The sequence below is a fragment of the Aptenodytes patagonicus genome, chromosome 1, assembly GCF_965638725.1.
Source record: "Aptenodytes patagonicus chromosome 1, bAptPat1.pri.cur, whole genome shotgun sequence".
Lineage (NCBI taxonomy): Eukaryota > Metazoa > Chordata > Aves > Sphenisciformes > Spheniscidae > Aptenodytes > Aptenodytes patagonicus.
Genome location: NC_134949.1, coordinates 71,195,055 through 71,209,430, shown reverse-complemented (window position 1 = coordinate 71,209,430; position 14,376 = coordinate 71,195,055). Strand labels below are relative to the sequence as shown.

The 14,376-nt window shown below is 42.3% G+C and overlaps 1 protein-coding gene across 5 annotated transcripts in view; it reads right to left on the bottom strand.

The window, feature by feature from the left end:
* Positions 1 to 14,376, bottom strand: part of CALD1 (caldesmon 1) — a 203,861-nt gene that overhangs the window by 121,169 nt on the left and 68,316 nt on the right. The gene's annotated exons all lie outside the window — the stretch shown is intronic.

The following is a 14,376-nucleotide window of genomic DNA, read 5'->3' as shown; positions in this document are numbered from 1 at the left end:
TTCTCAAGAAGAGCCCCAGGAAGGGACACGAATAACAATCAGAGCTATGGCACAGTTCCCATCTGGAGGCTATCTAGAGTATGACTTTGCCATTTGAAAAAGAGAGATGACTGAGGCAGGATATATGAGAAAGGTCCTGAATGGTTTTTAAACAGTAAATGTTGTTTATTGTTGTACAAGAACTATGATTCAAGAAGGAATAAAAAAAATCATGGAGGATAGTTTCATCAGCTATGAGATATGACAGTCTGGATGTGACCTCTATCTTAGAAAGTCCCAAAGCAAAGATTGCCAGACTCTGGGAGAGCACATAAAAGGAAGAGCCATTCCACACTCATCTGCTTTCGCTTGCTTTACTGTAAGTGACTGTCTCAGTGTCTCGGTCAGAGGTAGTGTACTAACCTAGATGGACCCTTGCTCTGAACCAGCATGACAACAATTCTATAAGTGTCAATTCAGAGAGCAGAACAAAAGAGCTGCCACCCTTGTACAAAGACAGTACAACAATTTGTGGGTGATCTAGTAGAAACTCATAATGGATACCAGTAAATACTGTAAGAATGAGCTTCATTGAAATGGGGTATTTTTTCCCCCTGAAGACTCACCCTGTATTCCGCTACCACTTGGTAGTATACAGACCCACCAGAGTAAAAATAAAAACTGTAAGCTTTCTTCAGAGCGCCTCACATGGTCCATTCTCGTTAGACCCAAGGACCTTCATACAGAACATCCTGGTGCCAACAGAGGAAATGGATTATTTAAAAATCACTGAAGCCTATTTTCAGTAATTTAAGATCATAGTGTGGGGCCGTTACTTGTATTAATTTCTCGTTATTCACTGGAAACTCATGGACTTCTGATGACTCTTGATGTAAATGACTATTCAGCAATTTCAAAAACAATTTTACAGTCTGGTCTAGGTTTTATAGACACCTGACAGTGATTTATATTATTGAAAACTTTGGGTTGGCCAAAGCCAAGATTTTCATTCATTCCATTAGAAGTTTCAGTATTAGATTCGAAAGAGATCTCAATCCCCTTTTGATACTTAGCGTTACTATGCATGTATCACACAGCAGAAAAGAGCCACGTAAGAGGACATCCCTAATCATCAAGGTCTGAAAAGAGCAACCAAGAGCTTCAAGTCAACTTCCTCTCAATGGTTACTCCTGCTTACAGCGAGAGCAGACTGGGCTCTATCAGTCCACAGAGCTCCAACTCATGAATAGCATGAAAGCCCTCCCAGGTCACTGAATTCATTCAAACTTTTTCACTACCTTGAAAAGCTGACTTTGCCCATTTCTATTATTTAGTGTGCCCCGCTTGACTCTCAGCAGGCATAACTTCGTGACATTCAGATCATGCATTAGGAGGATCCTGGGTCTAAAAGTCTTTTTCTGCTTTGGACCGTTTGCTCTATTTCAATTTCTTCAAGATTTTTTTTTAAAAATGGAGACAACCCCCAAAAGATTTTCCTTTTCTTTCCCACAGTCAAAGCCCTCTTCTGCTATTCTCCTTCTATTTGCTCTGTCCTAAAGTAACATTTTTCTGAATTGAGCTCAACAGAGTTTGTAATATCAATAAAATGACTGAAATATGCTCTCTCACTATTTGCTATCCAAAAGAACCTCTATCACACCACAATTCCATTGTGAGCTGACTATGAAGGGCTAAGAACAATTTAGCAAACAGGAAATTTCCATACAACTTAAGCATGAAGGAAGTTCAGGTCCAGGTCGAAAACCAGACTCCATAAATCTAAACCCTCCAATCCAAGAAACATCACTAGGGTTTGGACACATTTTGGGCTGTAATCTTCAGTGGTAAAATTGGCACAATTTTTACTGATTCTTCAGTCCTTCGAATTCCCCTGACCATAAACATTGGGTTCATGTTCTGCTCTCATTCACGCAATGGCATTAACAGCATTGCAGACCTAGGCACACACCCAGCACTGCACATTCAAGCACACAGTGGAACTCAATTTCCAGCTAACATAGGTATTGGATTCTCAGCTAACGTAGGTCAGTATCCATTAAATGCAATTTTAATAACAGAAATGCTTTTATCAGAAGTTCTTGAAAATGCTTTTATTGGAAGTACTTTGCAGCTTAAGAAATGAGAAAGTTGTTACTATCTTGATTAAGGAAACTAAGGAAACCAAATCACATTCACGGTCATTCAGAAGTTGACCTGTGACATTTAAATGTGGTTTTTTGATTAAAAGTATATGCGCACACACACAAAGAAAAGCGTGGTTTCACTCCTTGCTACTCTGTTAGTGAATTTGGCTCCGTTATACCATGTAGCTTTGAATGGAAATAAAGTTATGGAGCCTAGTTACCAAAAATATGTGCTGCTCCATTTTATCCAATAGCTCAACAGCTAGGGCTGTGACAGGGTTCAGATTTCATCTCTTCTTGCAGGGATTTTAGCCTACATCTTCCAAAGGACACCCTAGCACTAAGATGTTCCTCCACATCCTTTCCTACCAGTGCTGGTGCTAAGAGCATAAGGGGAACTATAACACACTAGACTGAAGGTCCAACTAGCTCCGTATCCTGTCTCTGGCAGTAGCCAATATCAGATGTTTAGGGTAGAACATAAGAACAGGAAAAGCATATAATGATGCTTCCCACAAATACTCTACAACAGCTTGTGACTTCCAGAATGCCTGAGTCAAAGGTGGAATCTGTGTATTTACTGAACTCCATGGCAGCTTTTTTCCATTATTATTTCCAGTAGCTGCCAACACTCAGCAAAATCCCATAACAAGGAGTTCCACAACTTAATTATGTGTTATGTGAAGATATAGTTCACTTTGGACAAGTAATTAAACCTTCAGAATGACACTAGGACTCAGCTATGCCACTTCCCAGCTGAAGGCTCACTCGCCTAATGCACAGTGGTATGCACATAGGAAGTATTCCTCATTGCATCACATATAATGGAGCAATCCCAAATTATCCAACAGCAAGGTGGTTAAGAAGCTGTTTTGGAAATACAGTCCCAAATACATATTTAATCATTTAGGAAAGTGAAATAACATCAGTAGGAGAGAGTGGGAGCACTATAAAAAATAGTTGGAGAGTGCACTTTACAGTTCTTTTGGACAAAGGAGGTAACCCAGTCTACCTACTGGGTTCTGAGTTAGTAATCTATTAGATAAAAGAAGGATTCCTCCTCCAATCTTTAAAAATAGCAAATTATTTCACAGAATCACAGAACAGTTCAGGTTGGAAGGCACCTCTGGAGATCATCTAGTCCAATTCCCTGCTCAAAGCAGGCTGCCCAGGATCATGTCCAGTTGGGGTTTGAATATCTCCAAGGATGGAGACTCCACTGCCTCCCTGGGAAATCTGGTCCAGTGTTGATCACTTACAGTAATAAAGTTTTTCCCTACATTTAAATGGAATTTTCTGTACTTCAATTTGTGTCCCTTTCCTCATGTCCTTTCACTGGGCACCATTGAGAAGAGTCTGGTTCCATCTTCTGTGTCATCATCGCTCCCTCCACCCCATAGTCACAGAGTCACAGTGTGTGACAGCCATAGAGTGGCTGTTAAACTTGAATCTCATTCCAGTTACAGCTAGGAATTTTTATCCCTAGATTTCAGTATTAGCTCTTGTGCAAATTTTTTTTTTCCCCTCAAGTCATGAAAATAAGAGCAGGAAACCACCTTTTTAAAAAACGGTCTAGGTGAAGTATTTCTTTGTTTACCCATTTCTTCCAGATCTCTTTTTGATTTTTATGTTGTCAGGGTTGCCATATAGTTTATTTACTTACGAAGACGTTACAGAGGGAGCACTTAAATAAAACTTTTCAACTTTTTCTCACATGTGCTGTGTGCACAAAGAAGGCTTTTCATTACAGTGTTTGGTGAACAAGTGTTGCCAACAGAAGAGGGGAACAGGAAGCCTCAAGCTCATCCATTACTATCTAAACAGGTACCCAAGGAATTCATTTTCTAGGATGACCTAAAAAGGGGAGGTGGGTTGTATCCTGCGAACTGCTCACCTAACCACTTACAAGTCTTGGGCTTAGCGACCATGAAATGATAGAATTCTCGCTTCTTGGTGAAGTAAGGAGGGGGGGCAGCAAAACTGCAACCATGGACTTCCGGAGGGCGGACTTTGGCCTGTTCAGGACGCTGGTTGAGAGAGTCCCGTGGGAGACGGTCCTGAAGGGCAAAGGGGTCCAGCAAGGCTGGACGATCTTCAAGAAGGAAGTCTTAAAGGCGCAGGAGCAGGCTGTCCCCGTACGCCGTAAGAAGAATGGGCGGAGAAGACGACCGGCCTGGCTGAACGGGGAGCTCTTGCTGGGACTCAGGAAAAAAAGGAGAGTTTACCGCTTGTGGAAGAAGGGGCAGGCGACTCAAGAAGAGTACAGGGATCTCGTTAGGTCGTGCAGAGAGGAAATGAGAAAGGCAAAAGCCCAGCTAGAACGCAATCTGGCCGCTGTCGTTAAAGACAACAAAAAAAGTTTTTACAAATATATTAATGACAAGAAGAGAGCCAAGGAGAATCTCCATCCTTTATTGGATGCAAGGGGGAACATTGTCACTGAGGATGAGGAAAAGGCGGAGGTACTCAATGCCTTCTTTGCCTCAGTCTTTAACAGGCAGACCAGTTATCCTCAGGGTACTCGGCCCCCCGAGCTGGAAGACGGGGACGGCGAGCAGGATGAACCCCCCGTAATCCAGGAGGAAGCAGTCAATGACCTGCTATGCCACCTGGACACTCACAAGTCTATGGGGCCGGATGGGATCCACCCGAGAGTGCTGAGGGAGCTGGCGGAGGTGCTCGCCAAGCCACTCTCCATCATTTATCAGCAGTCCTGGTTAACGGGGGAGGTTCCGGAAGACTGGAGGCTTGCCAATGTGACGCCCATCCACAAGAAGGGCCGGAAGGAGGATCCGGGGAACTACAGGCCTGTCAGCCTGACCTCGGTGCCGGGGAAGATTATGGAGCGGCTCATCTTGAGGGCGCTCACAAGGCATGAGCGGGACAACCAGGGGATCCGGCCTAGCCAGCACGGGTTCATGAGAGGCAGGTCCTGCTTGACCAACCTGATCTCCTTCTATGACCAGGTGACCCGCCTAGTGGATGAGGGAAAGGCTGTGGATGTGGTCTACCTGGACTTCAGCAAGGCCTTTGACACTGTCTCCCACAGCATTCGCCTAGAGAAGCTGGCGGCTCACGGCTTAGACAGGTGGACTCTGCGCTGGGTCAAAAACTGGCTGGACGGCCGGGCCCAGAGAGTTGTGGTGAATGGAGTTACATCCAGTTGGCGGCCGGTCACGAGCGGTGTTCCCCAGGGCTCAGTACTGGGGCCGGTCTTGTTTAATATCTTTATCGATGATCTGGATGAGGGGATTGAGTGCACCCTCAGTAAGTTTGCAGACGACACCAAGTTGGGTGGGAGTGTTGATCTGCTCGAGGGTAGGAAGGCTCTGCAGAGGGACCTGGACAGGCTGGATGGATGGGCCCAGGCCAACTGTATGAGGTTCAACAAGGCCAAGTGCCGGGTCCTGCACTTCGGCCACAACAACCCCATGCAGCGCTACAGGCTTGGGGAAGAGGGGCTGGAAAGCTGCCTGGCGGAAAAGGACCTGGGGGTGTTGGTCGACAGCCGGCTGAACATGAGCCGGCAGTGTGCCCAGGCGGCCAAGAAGGCCAATGGCATCCTGGCCTGTATCAGAAATAGTGTGGCCAGTAGGAGTAGGGAAGTGATCGTGCCCCTGTACTCGGCCCTGGTGAGGCCGCACCTCGAATCCTGTGTTCAGTTTTGGGCCCCTCACTACAAGAAGGACGTTGAGGTGCTGGAGCGTGTCCAGAGAAGGGCAACGAGGCTGGTGAGGGGTCTGGAGCACAAGTCTTATGAGGAGCGGCTGAGGGAACTGGGACTGTTCAGCCTGGAGAAAAGGAGGCTGAGGGGAGACCTCATCGCTCTCTACAACTACCTGAAAGGAAGTTGTAGCGAGGTGGGTGTTGGTCTTTTCTCCGAAGTAACAAGCGATAGGACGAGAGGAAATGGCCTCAAGTTGCGGCAGGGGAGGTTTAGATTGGATGTAAGGAAAAATTTCTTTACTGAAAGAGTGGTGAAACATTGGAACAGGCTGCCCAGGGAAGTGGTGGAGTCCCCATCCCTGGAGGTATTTAAAAGACGTGTAGATGAGGCGCTTAGGGACATGGTTTAGTGGGCCTGGTGGTGTTGGGTTGACGGTTGGACTCGATGATCTTAGAGGTCTTTTCCAACCTCAATGATTCTATGATTCTAAGTAGCTTATCAGTACAAAACATCAGCATTCAAAGTAAATAAAGACATCTCTCATGCAGCAATACACTTAAGAGTTTAATTTAAAAACCATAGTCAAAGCCCATTGACTTCAGGCTGAGCACACATTTACGTGCTCTGCTGAACATAGACAGTTTGCTTTACCTGAGCTCTACTTCCCAGAGGGCTGCAGCCATCTCATAGTTATTAATTTTTCTGTCAGTGTTAGGAGTGCAGTAGTATCACCAAGCCCCAGCTTTCTGGGTGCTATACAAACAGTAGGACAAAAAGGTAGTACTTACTCCCAAAGAGTGTTATCCAGGTACAGGAGGGATGAAGCTACACATTAGAAATTTCTGATCTAATAGCTACTCTCAACGAACTTAATATATTAACAAATATAACATAATGTTATATTATTAAAGAAAGGGTTTAGAGTTCAAGTGCCACCTTAATCTCAGCTGAAGAATGACCATTAAGGCACAGCCCACAGGTCTTCAAGGAAATACTTTCATCTTTCAAACACATAGCTACATGTATTGTTAGTTTTCAAATGTTATGAAGCACTCAGACTATTACAGCTTCATCTTTCTGTGGCCTCATCTGAAGAGGATTTCAGTGATGCAGAAAAGTATCAATAAGTACAGATTCATAGGAAGAATGTGAGCTGTAGAAAAAGTTTCCCACCCCATCATATTTTCTGGTTGAACCACACAGGCTGCATTACATACAGTGCTGATAGTCCTGATTGTCCAGATGTGTTCAGGGTCTGGAGGTAAAGAGTCAGGGAGAGGAAAAGCATGCCATCAGCAGTGCCTCTTCCAGCCCAGCTGCAGAATATATTGGAGATCTGAAGAGCAGGGAGGAAAGAAATCCTTCTCCAACATTCACCCACCCTTTGCAGTTCAATTTCTTGGGGGCCCACTGGACCTCACTTTCAATCTACTCCCAATGCCACGGGCGTAGCAGTACACAGAATGGTTCTCCAGAGCAGGACTCGGGGGCACCCTGAGCACACCCCATCCCATGTTCTAAGCTGCTCAATGAATGTTCTTAATTACGAATTTGAACCAGAGCTTATAATCATGATTAGTCTTTAAAATAATGCCAGACAGCCATACACATTAGGGGAGAAAGTCTGTGAAGGGGAAAGATCTGAATCTTCCCTTTATCCAAGCTGCTAATATCCTTATAAACAGCAACTCATCTGACCTACAAAGTTTCAGAAAATGGCATATTTCTTCAATGTCTCAAAATGCCAGTTATCCTTACACTGACCTCAGCAGTAGAGCACCCGAATACTTTGGAAGCCAGTCACTCCTCTCACACGCACAATAATACTCCCTCAATAGAAGTGAACATCTTTTGGATACAATGACTGCCCTACATACAGGCTTTCATTCTGCATGTCTTGGCATGAGACAGGAAAAAAAGAGAACTGCTTCCTGAGGTTAAACACAACCAAAAGGAAGACTAGATATAGCTCATACCAAATGGAAGTAGATTGCAAGATCTTTGAGTGGTTATTCTTGAAAGTAGAGGCTAACAAATAAGCAAAGTATGTGTGCATCTGAGCAGATGTGGGCTGGAACATCATCCTCAGCCACGCAAATATAGCACTTGCTTCCTTCTTTGGCCACATTCATGCTACTAAGCAGAAACCATTTGCTAACCACACAGCAGTGGCATTCACGTTAGCAGAAAACCAGACTCCTCGTCTGTTCCTGCTTTGATCAGCAGTTACTGCCCACAGGAATAAACAGAGGGTTGTGTTCTTCACTTGCTCCACGCAGGGTCTACTGTTCTCACATGGACATCAGTGGCAGCAAGAACAGACCAAGCCTGTTCCAGAATAGCCATTTGTCCTCATGTAAACCTGTCTCCCCAATAGAGCAGCGACATGCACACCAAGGAAAAGACAACTCAAGGAGGGTTTTCCCCTTTCAAATTGTGATCTGGAAGAACAAACATTTTAAAATTTAAAAACCAAAGCTTGCCATATCCCTTTTTGATCATCTGGAGATTAAACATAAACTCCCCTACATCACTGGCAGTGGATACGGGCACGTCTGCTACAGAACATGCTACTGAGGGAAACCATTTACTGCTAATAAGAAGGCCCAAATTCCTTGCAGATTCATTGTCCCTTTCAGAAAAGGGTTACAGAAAGCTTAGAGCTCTAATCCAAATTATTAATAATCCAAAAAGAATACTGCATAATTCAGAAAATAGTCGCTTGCAACAGACAGCAAATGGAAACTGGCTGCTTTAAAGCATATTTTGACAGCTGCTAGCATCATTCAACACGACAAACGAAAGAATTTGCTCAAAACAAGCAGAGTAGGGCAGCTAAAATAAGTCTGTAATAACAAAAAGGTTGTGTCTTGTGAAAGCTCCAATTTTCTTCTCTCCTGTGTCCTCTTCAGTTATTGAACGTAAACACACTGCTGGCGCAGGTATCAGGAGAGAGGGAGCTGCAGGAAAAATTCTGCAAGCTGTATCCTTTTCAGGGAAGTTTAATTAATGGTGTTTCTGAGAAGAATTCTGATTGACAGGATTAGTGCCAGCACTAAAAGTTACTATTTGTGGATCCTGAAGCTCACAGCTCCCATAAAAATAAAGCAGTTTAGAAAAGAGCTTTGTGCAAATGAAGGCATTCCCCCAGCGGGAAAGGTTCATGTGAACCTCTTCTGTGTCTTCCCTTCACATGTTTTTTTTTCCGTGGAGACGGGATAACAGAGTCCCTGGACAACACCCTCCCCTGGGTGCAGAAGGTTTGATTTATGTTTTCTAGGTTAGTCCTTGGGGAACGTTTCTATAATGAGCCAAAATGAAACTCTAAGAATGAATGCTCCCAAACTTTGTGGAGGGGAACACATTTGGTTCCGCTTTCTTTGCTTCAAGTTTTATTTCAGGTTTGTACTGAATACCTTTTCCGTCTAGTTCTCCAACTCATACCACCTCCCTACTAAGATAATCTTCTAGTATTCTCCTAGTGACACTCAGCCCAAAACATGATTTCACTGCTCTAATCTCTTATAAGGACTTGGGACAAATTATTAAATTGACCACAAGCATTGCATTTTATTTGATTATTGTCAAATCTTTAAGTACTAACTCAAGTAAACCATCTTTTAGAAGGGGTAAAGCATTACATGCCAAAACAAGAAACTGGAAATAAACAAATGCTGCTCCACTGCAAAAGCAAGGGAAGGACCACAGCATCTCAGTGCACACAGGAAGCACCCACCAGTTTCCTGAACTATCTCCCAGAAACTGTGAAATGGAAAAAGAAGAGAAGAAAAAAAGGTGATTCTTCCTGCTTATTCCATCCCTTCCTCTCAATCACCTTCCTCAGACAGGATAACAAAGTAATTCAGATACAGCGATTTCTTCCCAGCAATTTTCAGGCACCTCATTTGAGTCATATCTTCACTCTCCTGCCCCGTATTTTCCCCGCTCTTCTCCTGCTTTCGTACCCATCGTGCCTCCCCCACTGTACTGTTCTCCAGCTTCTTTGTTGCTTGCTCCTGCTCACATTCTTTCTATACCAGACTTTAACCAATTTCTTGCCCCAGATCCTATTGCCCTGCTTCCTCCTACTCGTTATTGCTAGCCTTCTGATATCTGCTACCTCTCAGTTTCTTGTCCTCATCCCATAGTTCATCATGACAGCAAACTTTATCACCTGTGAAAGGTTAACATGTCAAGCACCTTTTCCTAAGTAATGTAGATGTTCCATCCCACCATGGTCATTTTGGATCAGGGAAAGTATTTGCAAATACTCTGAGGCAGAAATCAGAAATTAATGAGAAGTCTTGAATCATTTATTAAGAAAACTCTCAGAACAAACATCATAAGGCTCACAGTAGCATCACAACAGATGTCAACCATCCCATTGTATTCTGATAGAACCACCTTAGCCCAGACTGGCGTATACCATCTTATATTTCACCTGTTTATGCATTTCTCAAGAAGTATACAACAAGGGAAGAGCAAACTGGTCCAGATAAAATATGAGTCATCATAGAAGTTTTTTCCAGAAATCTCTAATCTCTCTCAAATCCTTTTTGGCCTTAAAAATTCTTGGATAACATTATTTCTTCAGATTATAATATGCATTTGTCCTTGCCTTTCTGGCTTCTAACTGAGGCAAGATGAGCAGAGCTAAACTTCCACAGAGGAAAAATATAGTACACCAGAATGCTAGCACTTATTAGTGCAAATAACTGTTTTTTAAAGTGGCTATATTACATATGGAAAGCTTGCAAATCACACATCGCAAAGACTGTCCCAGTAGTAACATTATTGGTGATTAATACATATAGTTATATCTTCTTCCATGGTCTGGTTCCAGTGACCCAACAAACCACTACTTTTATTCTAGCTACTACATTTCTGTCTGGGAATAGCTGGAGCTTTGATGCTGTCAACTCCCACTGCTGCTGGCAATGTTTAGTATGGATGACTGGTATGTGAACCTTTAAGGCTACAGCATTACTATCTCAACTTTAATTAGCTTAAAAATGCTGCAGAAAGTACCAGATACTCCTGAATACTTAAGGGCCTCTAAATGTCCACACAAAAACTTAAATTTTAGTCCACTCAGGAAACCAGATTGATTGTTACAGATGGACACCATCTTCTCCACTATATAAGTAATCAGCTCTGTCATGACATGCTGAGAAATGGATCATCACCCTGACTTCTTCCTGTTCTGCCCCATGGAGAGAGGAAATGAAGTTGCTGGAGAAGGCATGGCAAACATGTCTATTTTCTAACTTTTCACCTAATGTGCAAACACAAAAACTGGCAGTTTGCAATCAATCCTCTAAAGAAAAACCACCAAGGCTGCTTGTCAACCTTCAAACACTACCTGTGTACTCAGTGATACCTGAGCTTTGCCAAACCCACTCCATTTATTTTAATGAACTACAACTCATAAATTCAATATGCAGTTTAAATCTCTCCTTGCTTGGCAGCCATATAAACAGCAAGGAATGTGCACAGAAAAAAAGTTATCCTGGTCACACCTATCACTTTTCCAAAAGGAAGGGCATGCTTAGGTACTGTAGATGAGAATCTAGATGACTGAGCCCCAGCTACTTGTTTAGACTGTTAGCCTTGCTTTCAATGGTAGGAAATATTACATAAAATCCATGTAACACATACAAGCTAAGTGCAAATGATGAAAGAAATCAGCAAGGGAAAAGAGGCCAGAGAGCTGTTGTGATGGAAGAATAGCAGCTGGGAAAACTGAAGTCAACCCAGCTATGTTATTTTTTAATTAAAAATAAACATGGGCTTTGTTGCCAAGGGATTGGTTAACATTCCATTTAAAAACAAAAAAAAAAAAAAAGGGAATTTTGTTTTACTTCATTCTCATTCCCCTCCTAACCTCCCTCCCCTCTTCTCCCCCCTTTCTTCCCCCCAAAAAAGTATTTATAGATTTTGCAGAAAAAACATGTTCATAAAAATTTAGGTCAGTATGCAGTACCACACAGAGCCACCTATTTTTAAGGCATTCTCTCTCACATGAACACCTCCTTGATTAAAAATAGTCAGAGACTAATTTTAATTTTGTTAATTATTTCATCTTCACTGCTGACCTCCTTGCTAGCTATACAAATATGCATGACTGCACTGCCTGAGACTGCATGTGTGTAAATGATAAAGGCCTTCTTTGGACAGACCTTTTAATGAAGGTTTCAGCAGACCCATGTTAATCCTTCCAAGTTCAGCCTTGCTTCCCTTCAATCAAATACTAAAGCAGCTTTTATTCATGCCTGCATAGGGGTTTGTCCTACTTTTTATGGAATTTGCTTATGTCCAAGACCAGTAAAGGTCTTACACTGTTTCTTCGCAGTCCTCATTTCACGAACAGGAGTGTGAAGCCACTCGCAGAGAAAAACCAAAGAATCCAAAGGCTCCGTTCAGGCTTTTCATACCTTCCAAGGACTCAAAGGTTAACTACTTTTAAAGGCTGACTACCTCGTTAGCCTCTCTCCCCTACGTTTTTCATTCATCTATCTTATACATTTCTTGTGTGCTTTTATTATGCTTGACCTCAGAGAAACTTTCTGCTACTGAGGTCTTAGCCACAGATCAGCCTTATCGCAATTATTTCTCCACACTGCTTCCACATCACATTTCAAAATCTTATTTTGCTTAATCAACTTTTACTTTCTCTCTCCCCATCTGCTTTACTAGTTATTTACATTTTGTTTAAGAAATTGTAGGCCATAATTCATATGAAATACATATCCAGAGGCAGTTGAAATTGTTCTGATAAAACATGTAGGAGCTGATGGGGCAAACCTTCCCCAAAACAGATCAACGAAATTGAAATTTTCTATAGAAATATCCATCTTCAACTGAGTAAAGGTATCAGTTCTGGTTGAATCAAAGAAAGGTCTATCTAATGACTAGTCATTGAGCTGACTGGTGAGAAAAGAGAATTCAGATGAAGTAAAAATATTTGCATATACCTCCTGCATCTCACATAAAGTACCATCATGCACAGCAAGTCACCAGCCTAAAGGCTGTTCTGGAGTAGGACTTGCTTGCATCTATATGGAGTCATTCCAGTTTGCATTAAAAAAGTCCATTGACAAAGGGAATAGAATATTTATTTATTCAGTGCAGAACAGCTCTAAAAAGAGTCCTGAACAGGAACAGTGCAGTACAGGATGGTCAATACACCCACATTTTCACAAGAGAAAGACCCAAACTCCATCCCAGCTGCACTGAGTGGTATTTAAACCTTCAATCTTGCAAGGAGACCTAGTCAATGGATTAGACTGAAAGTGTCTCTCTGTCTGCTTTTCTATCTTATGAGGTCTTTCTATGCATCCCATTGCATTTCCAGAAAGATTCTGAATTTGTGAAAACAAAAGACAGAAATAATTTTTCACCCAGCTCTGGTCAGTATCTGCTGACTCACATCCAGATTCTTCTAGTATCTGAATCTTCCATTGACTCCAGAGAAAATTTGTGGTTGACCGCAGAACACAAGGTTAGCTAACTAAATAGCATAATGCATATTATTTGCAGTGCAACAGTAAGCACAGGAGAAAGAGGATACTGGGTTGCAAAACGTTTTTCTTTATGCTTTGCGTATTTCTTGGAAGAGGAAAGAAAACCACATGAGGCAAAGCAATGGATTTGTTTTGTCTCAAGCACATTGGCTCACAAAGAAATGTTGCTGCAACTAGTGAGAGTTCAAGTCATTGTTGCCCAAACCATATTTTAAAAAACATTAAAAAGCTTTGGAACTCAAATGTTATTCCTCATCCCAACCAAATGTAAATAATTCAACAGCTTGGTGACCAACAGTACACAACAGAGAATGACTTTTCTGGGTAATTAAGCATCAAAGCAGAGCTGAAACTAATTCTATGAACATTAGTTCTCTTTTGTGGCAACACAAAATTGGATTCAGCATTAGAAAATAAGAGAAGGGGGGGGAAGAATAGCTTGGCACTGGCAGAACCTAAACATGCTATGCTTCAGCCTCCTCAAGTTTTACACTGACTTCCATGTAAGAATAGAATTTAGTTGAATTAAACATGATTGGAGGGATGGTTTTATCTTTCAGATGGTCACTTGCTGCTTAAGTCTAAGGGTTACATGAAAATAGAGAAGTCAGAGAGGCTTCTCAGTTAAACTCTTCCTTTTCCAGATAGGGTGACTATTTGACTATCAAAATAGGAACTTTCTAATTCTGACTACTGAAGAGGATTCTACTATCCTTCCCACAGTATTTTTGCTTTTCTTCAAGATCTGCAACAGCTCAATCTAAAAACCAAAACAAAGCAAAAGCTTTGGGACGTTTGTTCCATTGTCTGTATGATGGCAGAGAGGTACACACAATCAGACAAATACTGAGGACAGGGAAACCAAAGCGAAACTCAGAAATACAAATGGAAGATAAGAGATCCTGTCTAGTGGGAAAGAGTTGTAATAAAGTCACTTAGAAATGTCATCAGCCTTTTATTCAGAAGAGCAGTCATATCAGTGAAGAATAACTCAAAGATTCTGATGTGTTTTAAAAGGCTGGGAGCCCCTTCTCGTCATATGATAATAGCACTATTTTGCCTT